The sequence below is a fragment of the Amblyraja radiata genome, chromosome 15, assembly GCF_010909765.2.
Source record: "Amblyraja radiata isolate CabotCenter1 chromosome 15, sAmbRad1.1.pri, whole genome shotgun sequence".
Taxonomy (NCBI): domain Eukaryota; kingdom Metazoa; phylum Chordata; class Chondrichthyes; order Rajiformes; family Rajidae; genus Amblyraja; species Amblyraja radiata.
Genome location: NC_045970.1, coordinates 42,802,478 through 42,822,231, shown reverse-complemented (window position 1 = coordinate 42,822,231; position 19,754 = coordinate 42,802,478). Strand labels below are relative to the sequence as shown.

General features: G+C 46.4%; 1 protein-coding gene across 1 annotated transcript in view; it reads right to left on the bottom strand.

Annotated features, from left to right (window-relative positions):
• ctnna3 (catenin alpha 3) overlaps nt 1–19,754 on the bottom strand; it is a 1,079,953-nt gene that overhangs the window by 58,170 nt on the left and 1,002,029 nt on the right. The window lies entirely within an intron of this gene.

The window sequence follows — 19,754 nt, the reverse complement described above, 5'->3', positions numbered from 1 at the left end:
AACCCAGATAGTCACAGGAAGAATAATGCAAATTAAGGGCCTGTCCCACGAGCATGCGACTGCATGCGGCAAGCGCGACCTAACGTGGTCGCTTGAGTCGTACGGCCTCGCAGGGCCAGTCCCACTTTGATCGTCGGAGCCGTATGGAGTTGTGTGGAGCTGGTCCTGACATCGCGCAGGGCTCCAAAAAACTGCGGTCAGAGGTCAGGAATGAACATGAGTCTTTGGAGTCATCATCTTAAGTATCTCCGTGTTGCATTGTTCCAGCAATGCCAGCTGTAACATCAGCTTCTGTACTCTAAAGTAAAGGAATGCCTTCCTGAAACCCTAGCCCCTCAATCTCTTTCTCACTCTTTAAAATGCTCCTTAAAACTCCATTTGTGGCACAGTATCAAGTGATAATGCTGCTGCAGTGAAGTATGTTTCCATGTTTTATTGCTGTAAAAAAGCTAACCATTGCTCATTACTTAAAGAGACTACACTTATTACCTGGGGTATATGTTGCGGACCAACTTTCGTAACATTAAGTGATAAATGTTTAGTTGCTTGAGAAAGATGGCATGTGCGGAGGATTCTGCAAGCAAAACTCAGTATAGTTCAGACAAGAATGTTGTAAATTACGCACTGATTTGTTGCTGAAGCTCCAACAATTATTCACTCATTTTTACAGAGTTGATGATGGTGGGAAACTACTACAGAAATCCCATCAACCTGAAAATAGTGAACATTGAACGCAGCCTGCATCTCCTAAAGCAAACGCTCATAGATTCTCCTTCTCCTCCTACTCCTTTTTTCTCCTTCTCCCGCTTCCCCTTCTTCTTCTCCACCCCCCCCTCCTTCTTCAGTTTAGAAATACAGTGCGGAAACAGGCCCTTCGGCCCACCAAGTCCATAACGACCAGCGATCCCTGCACATTAACACTATCCTACACAGACTGGGGACTATTTGTACTTATACCAAGCCAATTAACCTGCAAACCTGTATGTCTCTGGAGAGTGGGAGGAAACCGAAGATCTCGGAAAAAACCCACGTGGTCACGGAGAGAACGTACAAACTCCGTGGTCGTGACCGAACCCGTAGCGCTGCAAGTGCTGTGAGGCAACAACTCTACCTCTGCGCCACCGTACCGCCACCATCCTTCTTAAGGTCTCGACTAGAAACGTCGCCCATTCCTTCTCTCCAGAGATGCTACCTCACCCGCTGAGTTACTCCAGCATTTTGTGTCTACCTTCGATTTAAACTAGCATCTGCAGTTCTTTCTTACACACCATTCTTCTTCTTCTGCAGAGAGGATTATCAGAACGGAACTCCCCTCCATGGACACAATCTACACACAGCGCTGTCAAAAAAGGGCAGAGAGAATCATCAGAGACACACTACATCCAGCTCACTCCCTGCTCAAACACAAAAACTGCACATACAACCTCAGGCACAGACGAGCGGACAGCATCGCCACAAACAGAACACGCTTTTTTAAGAGCTTCTTCCCTGCCACAGTGAGACTCTTGGCCAAAACAAAATGAACTGATGTCCTGACCTACCTCATAGCATATCATATTATATCATATTATATTGTCTCCTGGGCCTGTGCAATTTACAATGCAGTCGACACTTTTATATAGGGTTTGTGCAATTTACAATGTTCTCACTTTCCCCTTTATATAGGGTTTTAGGCACTTTATTTTTTATTTTTAGAGAAGTATATGTTTTTATAGATTATGTGTTTTTCTGTGTGTCTTTTTAATTTGACTTGACTTGACTCTCTGAACAACCGCACAAGAGTTCCTATGTGTGTAAGCACAAATGGCAAATAAAGATTTTGACCTTTGACCTTTCTGCTATGGCAGTCCTTTGAGATTAAGGATGAATTACTCCCATTGCAGTTTTGAGGCTTCTAATGAGGCCAAAGTGGGAACAGCAGCCCTGTGCACGGATGAGGCTGATGGGCAGGTAGTTTATGAGATGGGTGCTTTCATTCTTATGCTTAAGCAGGGCTCCTGTGTGTTCTGAATGCAAGGCCTCTTGGTTCTCAATACTATCCTGAAGGATCATGCTTCTTTTAAGCAATCACGGTTCAGATGTTCCCAAGAGTCAGTAGAGATGTTACATTTCTCCGAAAAAAGCTTTGAGGACATGGTGGAAGCTTGTTCTCTGTCTGGTAATTTCCTCCCCTGACAGAGTTCTGAATAGAGTATCCGTTTGAAGGTAGCCAGAAGTATCTAGGGCCTCAATGCTGTGATGATGGGACGACAGATGGCACAATGGGCTAAGTGTTCGGCTAGCGACCGGAAGGTAGCCGGTTCGAATCCCGCTTGGAGTGCATACTGTCGTTGTGTCCTTGGGCAAGACACTTCACCCACCTTTGCCTGTGTGTGAATGTGTGTGAATGTGTGTGAGTGATTGGTGGTGGTCGGAGGGGCCGTAGGCGCAGAATGGCAGCCACGCTTCCGTCAGTCTGCCCCAGGGCAGCTGTGGTTACAGAAGTAGCTTACCACCACCGAGTGTGACTGAGGAGTGAATGAATAATGCGATGTAAAGCGCCTTGAGTATTAGAAAGGCGCTATATAAATCCCATCCATTATTATTATTATGATGTTAGTTTGGATGCTGACACAGATGCAATTATCCTTCCAATGAATTTTGCAGAGATAGCTCTGATTGTATATTTTCCAGTGTTTGTGATCATCTCAGTGGAGGCCACCGCTGCAAGATTTACCATGGGTTTTGTGCCTGGTCTGAGTGTAAATACACTTTGCCTCCAGAGACTGTGCCAGTGTGTTGAAGTTGCCACTGCAGGAACTCGTTGCATATTCAGAGACCATCCAAAACAAGACAGCTGAACAAGACAGAGAGGGCCCTACCATTCAAAGGCTCGCTTTGAAATCCTTGTGAAAGAGGTTGGTGTCAAGAAACAGTTCTGTACATCTGACAGTCAGAGTTCACTTTTCCCGTAAGTTCCGCTGCTAGTCTCCCAGCTCTATATATGTATGATGGAGAGAAAAAAAATACTTTGATGATATCACAGCATTCAAGCAATGTACTGCCCTGTGGAATATCTCGGTGTTGTGGTTTATTAGTGACTCGGGGAGTTCAGTTGTTCAATTTATTTTCTCAAAATGTCTACATTTGGCCTCCTACCATTGCCATCCTGACCCTATCCATAACAGTCCTCCTCTCTATTACCCATCTGCAGCCTGCACAATTGGTGCTGGATGAAGGGGCAGCTTTGCCCGTCATGTTAGTTTGTCTACTTTTTATTTCCACTATCTGTGCTCATATTTGTTGGGCATTTAACAAAACAGCTGATGCCTGGAAGGAGCGGATTGTCCTCAGATCAACAGGCTTAAGCTTGATTTCATTGGGATTCGGGGAGGGATGATTTAATTCAAACAAATAATATCCTGGTTAAAATGTCTCCTTTTGTGGGGAAACTCAGAACTAGGGGCCCACCATTTAAAAAATAAAGGGACGATGCCCACTTGAGTCAGAAAGGAAGTGATTTTGTTTTTCCTGAAAGAAGGCCATGAGTTTTTGGAACTCTCTTTCCGCAAGGGTGATGGAAGAATGGAGTCTTTTAATACTCTAAAGGAAAAGGGAGATGTTTGATAGGCATAAGTATGAAAGGGAATGCTGACTGAGGCTACAATCCGATGGACCATGATCTTGGTTAGAGTGCATGTGGCTTGGAAGGCTTGGATAGAGTGGATGTGGGGAGAATGTTTCCACTAGTGGGAGAGTCCAGGACTAGAGGTCATAGCCTCAGAATTAAAGGACATTCTTTTAGGAAGGAGATGAGGAGGAATTTCTTTAGTCGGAGAGTGGTTAATCTGTGGGGGGTTTTTGCCACAGAAGTCTGTGGAAGCAAAGTCAGTGGAGATATTTAAGGCAGAGATAGATAGATTCTTGATTAGTACGGGTGTCAGAGGTTATGGGGAGAAGGCAGAATAATAGTGTTGGGAGGGAGAGATAGATCAGCCATGTTTGAATGACAGAGTAAACTTGAATGGCCTAATTCTGCTCCTATCACTTATGAACTTATGACCTTATGATCTTATTGAATGGCAATGCAGCCTTGAGGGGTCAAGTGGCCTATTCCTGCTCAGGATCTGTATGTTCATATGTTTGGAGTTACATGTATAGAACATGGGGCAATACAAGTTCAAGTTCAAAGTGAGTTTATTGTCATGTGTCCCTGTATAGGACAATGAAATTCTTGCTTTGCTTAAGCACACAGAAAATAGTAGGCATTTACTACAAAACAGATAAATGTGTCCATATACCATGATATAAATATATACACACATGAATAAATAAACTGATAAAGTGCAAATAGCAGAAAGCGGTTATTAATAATCAGAGTTTTGTCCGAGCCAGGTTTAATAGCCTGATGGCTGTGGGGAAGTAGCTATTCCTGAACCTGGTTGTTGCAGTCTTCAGGCTCCTGTACCTTCTACCTGAAGGTAGCAGGGAGATAAGTGTGTGGCCAGGATGGTGTGGGTCTTTGATGATACTGCCAGCCTTTTTGAGGCAGCGACTGCGATAAATCCCCTCGATGGAAGGAAGGTCAGAGCCGATGATGGACTGGGCAGTGTTTACTGCTTTTTGTAGTCTTTTCCTCTCCAGGGCGCTCAAATTGCCGAACCAAGCCACGATGCAACCGGTCAGCATGCTCTCTACTGTGCACCTGTAGAAGTTAGAGAGAGTCTTCCTTGACAAACCGACTCTCCGTAATCTTCTCAGGAAGTAGAGGCGCTGATGAGCTTTTTTGATAATTGCGTTAGTGCTCTCGGACCAGGAAAGATCTTCAGAGATGTGCACGCCCAGGAATTTGAAGTTCTTGACCCTTTCAACCATCGACCCGTTCAGGGCCGGCGTTAAGCCGATTTGACCGATTGCTCCCAATTGGGCCCCGCGCCTAATGGGGGCCCCGCACTAATGTTCAGTATTTCGTACGGAAATACGAATTCTCTTTGTTAAATAAAGATTTTTTTTAATTCGCCATCCGGATTTTTTTTAAACGAACATGCATAACAACCGCTGCACGGCCATCATACACAAACGATTTGTTAACTAGTGCTGTTCAAAAGGGAACTGCAGATGCTGGAATATCGAAGGTACACAAAATTGCTGGGGAAACTCATTTATGGAGCGAAGGAAATAGGCGACGTTTCGGGCCGAAACCCTTCTTCAGACTCATTTAATGACGCCGTGTTCCTTTGAATAAAATTCACGCGGCGTCATTAATACTTGTTTAAAACACAATTACATTACTGAGAAATGTAGATCGATGACACGTTGAGAATTTCATTTAACTCACCATCATGAGTGAGGGCCCCGGACCGCGAGAAGGGGCTTCTTCCTGGTGTGCAGGTTAGTCATTCACCTACCGACCCACGTTGTGTCTCTCTGTCTTTTGCTCACTCCCTCCCTCCCTCTTTCTCTCGCGCTCTCTCTCCCGCTCCCCGTCTCGTCTCTCTCTAGCTCTCCTACTCCCTCTCTATCACCCTGTCCTCTCAGCATTCCCGGAATCATTGATGTTTAGCGGTAGACAAAAATACTGGAGAAACTCAGCTGGTGAGGCATTCGCCTGGCCCGCTGAGTTCCTCCAGCACTCTGTGTTTTTTGTTTGGCTCTGAAGTTGAAGGTGGCTCAGCGGGACGGGCAGCGGCTCTGGGGAGAGGGTTGTGTTTCTGGTCGAGACCCTTCTTCAGACAATCACAAGTACTCCCACCGACGCGAGTTCAGTTCGGTCTGAAGAAGGGTCTTCTCTCCAGAGTCGCTGCGCTGCCTGTCTGCTGAGTTACTCCAGCTTTATGTCTATCTTCAATTTCAGAGAAATACAATTTTTCATGGGGGGCTTATAACGTCTCTAAACCCCTCTGGGACCCTCTGAACACCTCTAAACCCCCTCTAGCCCATACACACAAACACACACACTCAGTCACACAGACACAGAGACACAATTGCATACACTCATAAACACACACACACACACACACATTCAATCTTTCAAAGTGCCGCTCATTTTATTAGATGTGTGACACTTTCATATAGTTTTTCAAAATTTTAGTATATCAAGCATTTAATGTTTTTTTTGGTTAAAGACGAGCATACTACACGAAATATAAACATACATAAATTTTTACTTTTCTAGAGTAGGGGCCCCGCCATCAATTTTCTAATTGGGCCCCGCAATTCCTAGCACCGGCCCTGGACCCGTTGATATAAATGGGGCTGTGGGTCCCCCTCCTACTCCTTCCAAAGTCCACAATCAGTTCCTTGGTTTTGCTGGTGTTGAGGGCCAGGTTATTGCGCTGGCACCATATGGACAGTTGCTCGATCTCTCTTCTGTACTCGGACTCATCCCCATCAGTGATACGTCCCACAACAGTGGTGTCGTCAGCGAACTTGATGATGGAGTTCGCACTGTGGTTCGCTACGCAGTCATGAGTATAGAGTGAGTACAGCAGGGGGCTGAGCACGCAGCCTTGAGGTGCTCCCCTGCTGATTGTTATCGAGGCTGACACATTTCCACCAACACGAACAGACTGTGGTCTGTGGATGAGGAAGTGGGCCAAAGGGCCTGTTTCCACGCTGTTTCTCTGTTTTCTTTTCCCAGAGGACTGGGAAATCGCGAATGTAACCACTGTTTAAAAGGGAGGAAATTATAGTCTGGTTATTCCAACTTCAGCACAGGAACTTGGCTCACAGTCTCTATGTTGAACATGATGCCATGCTAAACTAATCTCCTCTAGCTGCACGTGACCATATTCCTCCATTCCCTGCATATCCATGTGCCCATCAAAAAGCCTCTTAATTGCCACTATCTTAAATGCCACTATTTTATCTTATCTGACCCCATCACCACCCCTGGCAGTTTGTTCCGGGCTTCTACCTTGCCTTGTGTAAAAAAAATTGCCCAACACATTTACTTTAAACTTTACCCCTTTGACCTTAAAGCTACGCCATCCAGTTTTTGTCATTTCCAACCTGGAAAAAAAGGTTCTGACTGTCTTTCCTGGCTATGCTTCTCATAATATTATACACATCCATCAGTTCTCCCCTCGATCTCTGACACTCCAGAGAAAATAATCCAAGTTTGGAACCAAGTCCATGTAAAGCTAAGTAGATAATTCAGAACATTTCTTCTGTTGCTCTGATGTGCCCTGCAGGAATTGGAAAATTGTTCACAAAATTCAGTTGATTCTCCTGTTAGATTGGACAGCCTTCAAAGCATACTCACAGCTGCAGTTATTTACTGGTCAGTGCAAGATTATTTTCTGACCCAGGACGATCTTCAGGATGGAGCTGCGACCTGGGCATTGGTACATTGTTAGGAAGATCTTGCTGCACACAGGCAAGAGATGTTTCTGTATTTAGTCTATTTTAGTTCAGAGAAACAGCGTGGAAACAGGCCCTTTGGCCCACCGAGTCGCCATCATACACATTGCTATGCTGCATTCCATTTGTCACTTCTTTGCCCACTCTTCCAACCTCTCCCAGCCCTTCTGCTTTCTCTAAATGACCTGCTCCTCCACCTATCTTCGTATCATCTGCAAACCTTGCCACAAACCCCTCATCCACATCATTAAAATATGATGTGAAAAGTGACAGACCCAACAGCAACCTTTGTGGAACACTAGTGGTCTCGGGCAGCCAACCAGAAAAGTACCCCCTTTATTCACAGTCTTCTGCCAGTCAGCCAATCTTATGTCTAGTGCTAGTACCTTGCCTCTAATACCATGACCGCCTATCTTGTTTAGCAGCCTCACATGCAGCACCTTGTCCATCGATAAAGTTTTATCGTCAAATCCACTAACTTTCCTTTGTCTATCCTGCATGTTACTTTCTCAATAAATTCCAACAGATTTGTCAGGCAAGATCTCGCATGAAAAGAAAACACTCTGATATCTGCCTATTTTATCATGTGGTTCCAAGTGCCCAGAAACCTCATCTAATAATTTAATAATGGACTAAATTCTTACCAACCACTGAAGTCGGAATAACCAAACTATAATTTCCTCCCTTTTAAACAGTGGAGTTACATTCATGATTTCCCTGTCCTCTGGAATCTATCCTGACTCTAGAGATTCTCTACTAAGTTAGTTTAGTTTAGAGATACAGCACGGTACATGCCCTTCAGCCCACCGATTCCCGCTCATGAATACTACCCGACACATACTAAGGACAATTTAACATTTCCACCAAGCCAATTAACCTACATACCTGCATGTCTTTGGTGTGTGGGAGGACACCGAAGATCTCAGACAAAACCCATGCAGGTCACGGGGAGAACGTACAAATTCCGTACAGACAAGCACCAATAGTCAGGATCGAATCCGGGTCTCTGGCGATGGCTCTACCACCATGCAGCCCCACAATCTCAACAGATACCTCTTTCAGAAACCTGAGGTGAAGTCCACCTGGTTTAGTTGATTCATCCACATTCTTAAGGGGTTGGACATGCTAGATGCAGGAAGATTGTTCCCGATGTTGGGGAAGTCCAGAACAAGGGGTCACAGTTTAAGGATAAAGGGGAAATCCTTTAGGACTGAGATGAGAAAAAACATTTTTTACACAGAGTGGTGAATCTCTGGAATTCTCTGCCACAGAATGTAGTTGAGGCCAGTTCATTGGCTATATTTAAGAGGGAGTTAGATGTGGCCCTTGTGGTTAAAGGGATCAGGGGGTATGGAGAGAGAGCAGGTACAGGATACTGAGTTGGATGATCAGCCATGATCATATTGAATGGCGGTGCAGGCTCGAAGGGCCGAATGGCCTACTCCTGCACCTATTTTCTATGTTTCTATGTATCTATGTTTCAGACCTTCCAGCTTCTCCTTAGTAATAGCAATTACACTTACTTCTCCCCCACGACTCTCTTGACATTTATATTGTTTGACTAAACAATTGGGCTTGGAGACCTAATTTTTAGAGCAGTTGTAACAAAACATGGAAAGAGCTCAAAAATCAGGTTAATTATTGTTGGACCCAGGGACAAATTCAGTACAATAATAACGTTATTTACATTATTATTCACTCAATTTTGCAAGGCAAGAGACTTAAATTTTATATTAAAAAGCATATGCATGGTTTTCTATACTGGTTAGCTGAAATCTAATGTTGAATGCAAGCGAGCATCATACTTCATTGTGCAAAAGATAATTGCTCCCATTTATTTCAATGAGCAAACTTTTATTTGACAGTTCCTGGAACATCAGAGGGTGAATAGACATCAGCTTCATCCTTTGCCATCAAGGATTTATTGAAACTAATGGGGGTGAAAGGGAATGGGAGCAGGATGAGAGGAGGCAGGAAGATACGGGGGAAGGCAAAGAGATGTTGAGAAGAGCCAGCCAGAGGGAGAAAGAAAGTTAGGGAACAATAGAACAAAACCTAAAGAGAGGAGAACACACTCAAGAATAAAACACCAATCAGAGGGGAAAAATGGATGTGCCAGAGACACAGAGAAAGAAATAGATAGAGACACATGGAGAGAAAGGTCATAGGTCATAAGGGATAGGAGTAGAATTAGGCCATTCAGCCCTTCAATTATGGCTGATCTATCTCTCCCTCCTAACACCATTCTCCTGCCTTCTCCCCATAACCTCTGACACCTGAAAGAGAGAGACACACACCTAGGGAAAGTGAGAGGCCCCCATATTAGAGAAATAGGAACACATATTTGAGAAAGAGAGAGACATGCGTATGGAGAAAATCGGAGAGACACACAGGAGAGGGAGAGAGCGAAAGAGAGGGAGGGAGGAAGAGGGGAGGGGGGGAGCGGGGAGGGGAGGAGCGGGTGAGAATCATTGCAATTTACAGCAGGAAGCTTTTGTTAGACCAACTGAAAATGCTATGGAAACCAATGGCATGTTCCGGCTCTTGGTGCACAGCCTTGCAGTAATCATTTGTGTGATCATTACAATTTAATTAGGAATTTAACCCCCACCACTCTTTCGCACAGTGACTTCAAAACACCAACCATTATTTGGATGATTAAGGTTTTCCTCAATCAGTTCTCTGATCCTTCTACCAATTACCTTAATATATCCATCTCATTAGTGACCTCTCTGCTATAGGTCCTCCCTCTAAAACCCATCTGCTTCTCACATAGCTTCATATATTTCACTTAGCTTCCAAAGAAATTAACCCTAGCCTCAAAATGTCTTCATAATTAAACCTCTTCAGGCCTGGCATAATCCCTTTCAATCTCCTCCTTATCTTCTTTAATGGGTATTACATTCTTCCCATAATGTGATTACCCAAATGTGGGGTGGCACACTGATAGAGTTGGTGTCTCACAGCGGCAGAAGCCCGGGTTCAATCATGACATCGGGTGCTGCCTGTTCTCCCGGTTACTGCAAGCGTTTCCTCCGAGTGTTTCAGTTTCCTGCTACGTCTCAAAGATGTGCAGGTTTGCAGATTAATTGGTCTCTGTAAAATTGCCCTAATACATAGGGAGTAGATGAGAAAGTGCAAACATAGAACTAGTGTGAACGGGTGATCGATGGTCAGCGTGGACACGATGGGCTGAAGAGCCTGTTTCAGTGCTATATCTCTAAACTAAAGCTAAACTATACACAGTGACTGACTAGGGTTTAACAGTCCTAGTGACAGCTCTCTGCTTTTAGATTAGTACTGTACCTCCATGATTTAAGACAAATATCCTGCACCTTATTAACTGGTCCTGTTTCCAGTACATATTTCTAGATACCAATCTAATCTCAAACCTTTTCAATATCCTACCCTTTTTTGCTATCTTCCCAAAGTCTACAACTTGTTACAGCTTGGTGTTTAATACCATCATCCCTCCCAAGCTGGTTACCAAGCCATTCCTTAGTCTGCTTCGGAGGAAGTTGACGGGCATGGTTCTACGCGAGCCGGTCATGGAGGTGGTCCTCTCGGTCTACGCCGATGACGTGCTCCTCATGGTCACCGACCCCGTCGACCTGCAGAGGATGCATGAGTGCCAACGAGTCTTCTCGGCAGCCTCCTCTGCCAGGATCAACTGGGGGAAATGTTCTGGACTCTTGGTGGGTCCCTGGCAGGTGGACTCCCTCCCGGAGGAGATGAGGTCTTTCACGTGGAGTACCACACACCTCCTCTACCTGGGAGTCTACCTGAGTCCCGGTGCGGAGACCTGGCTGGCGAACTGGCAGTAGCTGGAGGTGAAAGTCGTCACCCGGCTGGGGCGCTGGGCGGGTCTCCTCAGAGTGCTTTCGTACCGGGGCAGGGTGTTGGTCATTAACCAACTCGTGGCCTCCATGCTCTGGTACAGATTGACCACATTGGTCCCATCAGCCACCTTTGCTGGGATCATCCAGAAGAAGTTGGTGGACTTCTTCTGGGGCAACGGAAAGCACTGGGTCTCTGCAGCGGTCCTGAGTCTCCCGATCGAGGAGGGCGGTCAGTCGCTGGTGTGCATTCGCACCAAGGTGGCGGCTCTCCGCCTCAGGACCTTGCAGAGATACCTGTACTCAGGGCATCCTCCCAGGTGGCACGTGCTGGCAACGCACTTTTTCCAACGGAGCCGCTGCCTTCAAGGAGGTACGCGGATCCCGATGGTGGGGGTCAGCCGTGCGGTCCTGATGGGGATGCCTGGCTTCTACAGGGACTTGTTGAGAGTCTGGAACCTGGTTGCCGTTGACCAGGCCCCACCTCCACCGGCGGAGAGTGACGGCCCGGGCTTGAGAGCAGCCGGTCCCTGTCCCGCCCCATCGGGTGACCGGGGGGCTCAAACGTGTGGAGTACTGGTGGTTGAGCAAGCCCCCGCTCAGCCGGAAGTACTCATCGGACCAAGGCGCCGTAATCCATCCCGGGAGCCGGTCCCACACAATTTGAGCCGCCTTTCCTCGACACCCTTCGTCTCCCTCCGAGACGCAGGGAGGCGTGTCCTGTACAGGCTCCTCCTCCACACCCTGCACTTCCTCGCCCTGGTCCACCGTCCGGACACCAAGTGGCGGTCGGTGTTCCCTTCCGGTCGCGAGGGGGGCCCCCGGTGGGGGTCCCTCTATGCAGGGATTCTCCCCCTCTACATTGGGGACCTGGGGTGGAGGGAATTGCACCGAGGTGTTCCCTGCAACCTGTTTCTCCCGTGGTACACAGACTCGCTGGCCGCCTGCTACTTTTGCGGGCTGGAAGAGTCTGTGTACCACGTGTACATGGAGTGCGTGAGGCTGCAGCCACTGTTTCAATACCTAAAGGGGCTGCTCCTTGCCTTCTGGCTGCATTTCTCACCCACCATCCTCATCTTTGGACACCCTGTGCGTAGGGGAGAGGGTAGGGCTGAAGATGTCCTGGTTGGGTTGCTCCTGGGCCTGGCCAAGCTGGCCATCCGCGAGTCACGGCGCCAGACTGTGGAGGGCTCTACCCGAGCCAGCTGCCTGCCCCTTTTCCGGGGATACGTCCGTGCCCGGGAGCGGATGGAAAGGGAATACGCCCTGTCTACGGGCACCCTGAGGGAGTTCCGGGACCGCTGGGCACCGAGGGGGGTTGAATGTATCCTTGACAAGGATTGCAATATAATTGTTTAGCAGTTGCTGAGCATATTTTGGATTATGATGGTGTTTTGTTTTATTGTAGTGTACTATTTTAATATTTGAATAAATATTTTTGTAAAAAAAAAAAAAAAAAGCTGGTTACCAAGCTCAAGGAACTGGGCTTCTGCGCATCTCTCTGCAATTGGATCCTCGACTTCCTCATCCACAGACCACTGTCTGTTCGAATTGGAGGAACCACTTCATCCTTAGTAACAATTAATACGGGAGCACCTCAAGGCTGTGTGCTCAGCTCCTTGCTTTACTCACTCTATACCCATCACTGCATAGACGGTCATAGTGCGAACTCCATCATCAAGTTCTCCGTTGACACCACTGTGGTTGGACGAATCACAGATGGAGACGAGTCAGAGTATAGAAGTGCGATCGACCGACTGACCAAATGGTGCCAGCACAACAACCTGGCTCTCAACATCAGTAAGACCAAGGAATTGTTTGTGGACTACAGTAGGGGAAGGATGAGGACCCACAATCCTGTTTATATCAACGGGTCGATGGTGGAGAGGGTCAATAACTTCAAATTCTTGGGCATGCATATATCAGAAGATCTTTCCTGGACCCAGCACACCGATGCAATTGTAAAGAAGGCACATCAGCGACTCTATTTCCTGAGAAGATTATGGAGATTTGGCATGTCGAAGAGGATTCTCCTAAACTTCTACAGGTGCACGGTAGAGAGCATTCTGACTGGTTGCATCATGGCCTGGATCGGCAACTTGAACGTCCAGGAGCGAAAAAGACTACAAAAAGTTGTGACCACTGCCCAGTCCATCACCGGCTTTGACCTCCCCACCGTCGAAGGGATCTATTGTAACAAGGCAGTCAAAATCATCAAGGACCCACACCATCCTGGCCACACACACTTATCTCACCACAGCCATCAGGTTCAGGAGCCTGAAGACTGTAACATCCACGTTCAGGAACAGCCTCTTCTCCACAGCCATCAGGCTATTAAACACAACGTATAAGCTCTGAGCTCTGAACTGCAAAAGACTATATTATTATTTGTTATTTGCACTATATTTGTTATTTATTAAACTTTTTCTTTTTTCCCCGTTATATACAATGTTTACATATTCACATATTCTGTTGTGCTGCAGCAAGTAAGAATTTCATTGTCCCGTCCAGGATGTATGACAATAATACTCTTCTTCTTCTTGACTTGTTCCTCACGATCAGTCCGTGCAGCCAATACTTGTATCAGTTGTGAAATTATTGATGCAAACCACAAAAAGCTACAGACTTGGCAGTGAGTATAAGGAACCGTACCCCAAATAACCTATCAGTTATCAAAACACATCTCAATCATTACTTCTTGTTCCCTACCACTGATCCAACAAGACATTTCACCTTGGACACCATCGGCTTTAAATGTCCAGCCTCACAGCTCCTGCAAACCTCAGTTCATTCCTGACTTCAGATTTTTTGTGGCGCTTGCCCATTCTCCTCATGTCTATGTGGGTTTACGAGGAACAAAACCTACTGGATCCTCCAACTTCTATTACCTATCTCATCATGGGGTGGCTTGAAAACATCCTTGCAGACTTGATACGGTGCCCAGATGTACCAGAAACAGCAAAACCAATCTGGGTTGATATCTTGGGTGTAAGGGGCACCAAGTGGTTTTGTGGAAATTGCAAATTGCATTGATGTCTGAGTGAGATTAATGAATTTTATGAGATTTCCTAAGATTATCAATTCACACAGATTGCAACAGCTACAGACTTGTAGCAACAAGGAAATCAATACATTCACATGAAAATTAAATAACCGTACGACAAAAGCTTTAATGCTAGATTTTTTAAATTGCTGACTGTGTCAAGGATCCTTTACTGTGGGAATATGTCTGGGAACCAACAAGGGAAGAAGCCTAGATTTTGTGATGAGTAATGAGCCACATTTAGTTAACAGCCAACTGGTTCATGAACACGAATCTTACAGTGGCCATAATGTTAACGAGTTCAGTGTAGTGTTTGAGAGAGAGAAACGTCAAACAGCTGCAGTTCTGGATTGAGTTAAGACTGACTCTGGTGCGATGGCAGCCGAGACAGTCCATGACGAACTGGATGAATGGTTATGTAAAATCACAGTAGACCAGAGGGAGCTGCTCATGAAAGAATTCAGACAGGTCTGCTGGATCTCCTGATTGCTAACCATTTTAACCCTCCCTCCCATTCCCATACCGACAGAGAGAGTTAGATTTAGCTTTTGGGGCTAAAGGAACCAAGGAATATGGGGAAAAAGCAGGAACGGGGTACAGATTTTGGATGTACACAAAATTGCTGGGGAAACTCAGCGGGTGCAGCAGCATCTATGGAGCGAAGGAAATAGGCGACGTTTCGGGCCGAAACCCTTCTTCAGACTGATGGGGGGTGGGGGGGTGGAGGAGAAGGAAGGAAAAGGGGAGGAGGAGGAGGAGCCCGAGGGCGGGTGGATGGGAGGGTGGGAGGAGACAGCTAGAGGGTTAAGGAAGGGGAGGAGACAGCAAGGGCTAGCAAAATTGGGAGAATTCAATGTTAATGCCATCCGGACGCAAGGTCCCCAGACGGAATATGAGGTGCTGTTCCTCCAATTTCCGCGTTGTACAGATTTTGGATGATCAGCCATGATCATATTGAAGGGCTGAATGACCTACTCCTGCACCTATTTTTTTTCTATGTTTTCTATGTTTCTATGACAGTCCTGAGTCTCCTCCATAGCCAGAAGCCACACACAAACTGGATGAATAGTACCTCATACTCCACTTGGGTAGCTTACAACCAGATTGTATGAACATTCGCTTCTCCAATCTTTGATGATAATCCACTCCATTCATTTCCCTCGTCTCACCTGGTTCTTTCCTGGCCTCGAAGTACACCCATTCTCTCGCTATCCTAACCACCCTGCCACCACCTCCCCCCACCCTGTCCCCGTCCCATTTTCCCCTTCCTTTGGCGTTACATTTCATACGTCTTTCAAACCTTCCATTGTTATCAACACCTTTTCATCGCTAGCCTTAGCCCACCCCTCTGCCAATCCACCATCCCCCCCCCCCCCCCCACCCATCCACTTCTCTAACTATCTATCACTTACCAGCCTTTGTCCCACTTTCATCTCATCTGCAGCTTTCTCTCTATAGAGCAGAAGAGAATAAATGTAAACGCTGGCAAAATCTAGGAAGAGATGTAAAAAGGGAGCATGGGAATGAGAGCTTGCCAGAGTCAAAATCAAAATGTTTAATTGAGAATTATCCCAGGGAATCTGGAACCAAATAATGGCATTACCAAAGTGACAGTTGAAAAATGATAGAGAAAATTTGTATCTGTTGGTTGGGGTATCAAGGATTGGGAGCATAGTCTAAATTTTAATGCCAGACTTTTCAAGACTAAAGATAGACACAAAATGCTGGAGTAACTCAGTGGGACAGGCACATCTCCAGAAAGAAGGAATGGGTGACGTTTTGGGTCGAGACCCGTCTTTAGATGGCATATAAAAGCAGAGAAACAGGTCTATCTTTGGTGTAAACCAGCATCTGCAGTTCCTTCCTACACTCTTAACATAATCGTAACCATGATCATACTTTATTAGCCAAGTATGTTTTGCAACATACGAGGAATTTGATTTGCCATACAATCATACTAATAAAAAACAACAGAACGCACAAAATACATTTTAACACGAACATCCACCACAGTGACTCCTCCACATTCCTCACTGTGATGGAAGGCGAAAAAAAGTTCAATCTGTCCTCCAGCGGTGGGGGGCTTCTAACCTTCCATTGATGGGACGATCTTACTCCCATAGCCAGCGGCAGGCCTCATCATTGGGGCGATCAAGCTCCTGCATCGGGGGGGAATCTCAGTTCCCCCGCACCGGGCGATCTACCCCGGGTTGGGGCTAGTCGACCGTTGTGTGGTTTTGGAGCTTCCCGACGTCGGTCTCAACTCGAGACTGCGAACTGCTTGATGTTAAAGTCCGCAAGCCGCTGTTGGAGCGTCCATCCCAGGTAAGGATTCGGCTCCGATGGTTAGTCCACGCCCGCAGTGGGGCTCAATGTCAGTCCCGAGCAAGGCCTCCAGCTCCATGATGTTAGGCCGCAGAGTGACCAGAGATACGATTCGGAAAATAATCGCATCTCCGGCAGGGTAAGAGATTGGAAAAAAAAGTTCCCTCAACCCTCCCCCCCCCCACCCACACCCCACATAAAATAAACCAGAGAATATTAACACATACTTTTTACACTAAAAATAAACAACAAAAAAAGACGAAAGTCAGACTGTAGGCGAGGTTGCCTTCGAAGCGCCACCTGGTGGAAGATGTTCATATGTTTTGAGTACATATATAGAACATAGGGCAATGCAGCACAGGAGCAGGCCCTTAGCCCACAGTATCTATGTCGAACATGATGCCAAGTTAAACTAATCTCCTTTAGCTGCATGTGACCATGTTCCTCCATTCCCTGCATATCCATATGCCCATCAAAAAGCCACTTAAAAGCCACTATCTCATCTTATCTGCCCCATTACTACCCCATGGCTTCTACAATGCCCTGTTCGGACACTGAATACAGGAAGTTTCATTCTGAGCCGTCAGGAGAGGACCCGGTGGGGATCTAGGAGTGTGCTGACGAGCAGGGTGCTGGAGATCGGACAGGCCCGAGTAGGTGCCTGACGTGCCACAAAGGACAAAGAGGGACCCGGTGTGGGGGGGATGGGGGGCACCGAGAGAAAGAAGGGCCCATTTCTATGATGATTGACTCTTGTCTCTCTGGGAGATGTATAAGGATATTGTCAAAATTGGATAGATTGAACAGGTTGGGCTTATTTTCTTTGGAACTGAAGAAGCAAAGGAGGTGTACAAAATGATCAGGGGTGGAGATAAAGTGCATGGAAAAGAAAAAGGTTCGCTTACCAGAATTATTAACAACATAGGAGGAACAGATTTAAAGTGATTGGCATGAAATATGATGAATGGAATAAATCTCCAGTGCATTAACTGCACCAAAATGGTGTAAGTGCAAAGGCAGAAAGTCAGGCTTGGGTGCACTTTGCACAGACTGAGTCACAGAGCCCAGTGATGTATTAATTTGTATCCATATTCCACTAATCTCTATAAAAGTCATGAAGTCTACAAAACGACTGTATAATCCATCCAGTTAACGGAGGTTTAGATTTCACGGATTTAGTGGATGAACGAGCAGTCACAGGATTAGAATCTCCACTAATATTATTTAGTCCCATTTAACATCTTGCGATTAATGCTACTTTGAATTTTCAATGAGTGGAATTATCAACATAGCACAACACAGAAAACACAAGATTTATTTTGAGTGAAACACTGGGTAGACTTTAATGCAAAACCTGGATTCATTGTTACAGACTTTCACTCCATGTAGTTCATATGAGGAAGGAAGAGACTGGTATGAACTACATCCATCAGTCATAAGGTCATAAGGAATAGGAGTAGAATTAGGCCATTCGGCCCATCAAGTCTAATCCGTCATTCAACCATGGCTGATCTATCTCTCCCTCCTAACCCCATTCTCCTGCCTTCTCCCCATAACCTCTGACACCTGTACTAATCAAGAATTACTCTATCTCTGAAAAAGAATGCTGACCTGAAACTCTGCCCATTCCCTCCACAGATGCTGCCTGAGCTGCTGAGTTCCTCCAGCACTTTGTTTTTTGCTCGGGAAGGAAGAGGGTGGGAGAGAAGGATGATTGAAATAGGAGGGAGCTAGAGTGGTGGTGAAGGGAGAGAGGGGTCATGGAACAGGAAGGGTATTGGGAGGCAGGAGGACCAAGAGAGAGAATATAACGAGAGAGCGAAGGGAGGGAGAAGGGTGGTGGGAGTGGGGATCAATGGGCGGAAGGCAAGTAGCGGAGAAGGCAGCAGTTCGGAGAAGCAAAATAGTGGGTGGATGGCAGGAATGGGTGCAGTAGGGGCTTTGCCAGCAGAGCTATGGATGCAGACACAGGCATCAGGAGTTATTCATCACTGCTCTGCCGACCCCTTTTCTCCTCTTGACTCTGGTTCTCCACGGCAGCATGTTGCTGTTGTCTCCTCACTCATGGAGTTGCAGGGCAAGGTTGACAGACACAATGTGCTGGAGTAACTCAGCGGATCAGGTAGTATCTCCGAAGAAAAGGAATGGGGATCGAGACCCTTCTTCAGATTGAGTTAGCATCTGCAGTTGCCTCCTGCAGAGTAAGGTTGCTGAAGTGTTGCCCATGCTCAATGTTGTGACTCATTACCTGTAAAGTATAGCTTCAGCTTCCCAGATGGGGTGGGAGATTGCAACCTTCACGTGGTCCGCCCTGTTTCGACAAATGCAATCAACCCGGTGTGCACAGTCAAATAAGATCAAATAGAACAAGTTATCCTACAACTTTAGGCTGTGCACGCCATACGCAAGAAGAAGAAGCTTCCCAGATCTCTTGGACCAGCAGTGTTCCAGAGACGAGGGTTTTGTGCAGCAGTTATCTCAAGCCTATCAGAAGAGACCTGCTCCCTTCTAAATACATTGGCCACATGGAAATGATGACCACCCTCACCTCTTTATCAGGGTGTCTCATTCACTTCACCCACCTTTGCCTGTGTGTGAATGTGTGTGAATGTGTGTGAGTGATTGGTGGTGGTCGGAGGGGCCGTAGGCGCAGATTGGCAGCCACGCTTCCGTCAGTCTGCCCCAGGGCAGCTGTGGCTACAGAAGTAGCTCACCACCACCGAGTGTGACTGAGGAGTGAATTAATAATGCGATGTAAAGCACCTTGAGTATTAGAAAGGTGCTATATAAATCCCATCCATTATTATTATTATTATTATTATTCAGCTGCAGATAAATGTATAAAGGAGGGCATCAATGTACAGTTTGTCAGTACCTGCCATTGTGTAAACTTTACCCATGAAGCTAGTCTAAACCAGCAGGGACTTGCACATCCTTGACTGGCAGGTTCCCATGCAACCATGTATGCAGGAGAACGGCAGATCCCATGAAGCTTCTGTGAGGCTGTCGTTCTATCACAAGCCCAACTCTCTCGCTCACCTCTCTGAGTTTGCAGGCTGACTTAAAGAGTAGTCAGGAGGAGGCAAAGGGAGTCCTTTTCAACCTGCTTCTGTGACCCATGTGGCCCACTGAAACCTAAGTTCACCCCACCATTAAACCCGGCCCCGTGCCTGTATACTGCGGGAAAGGGAAACAAGAGATATAAACGA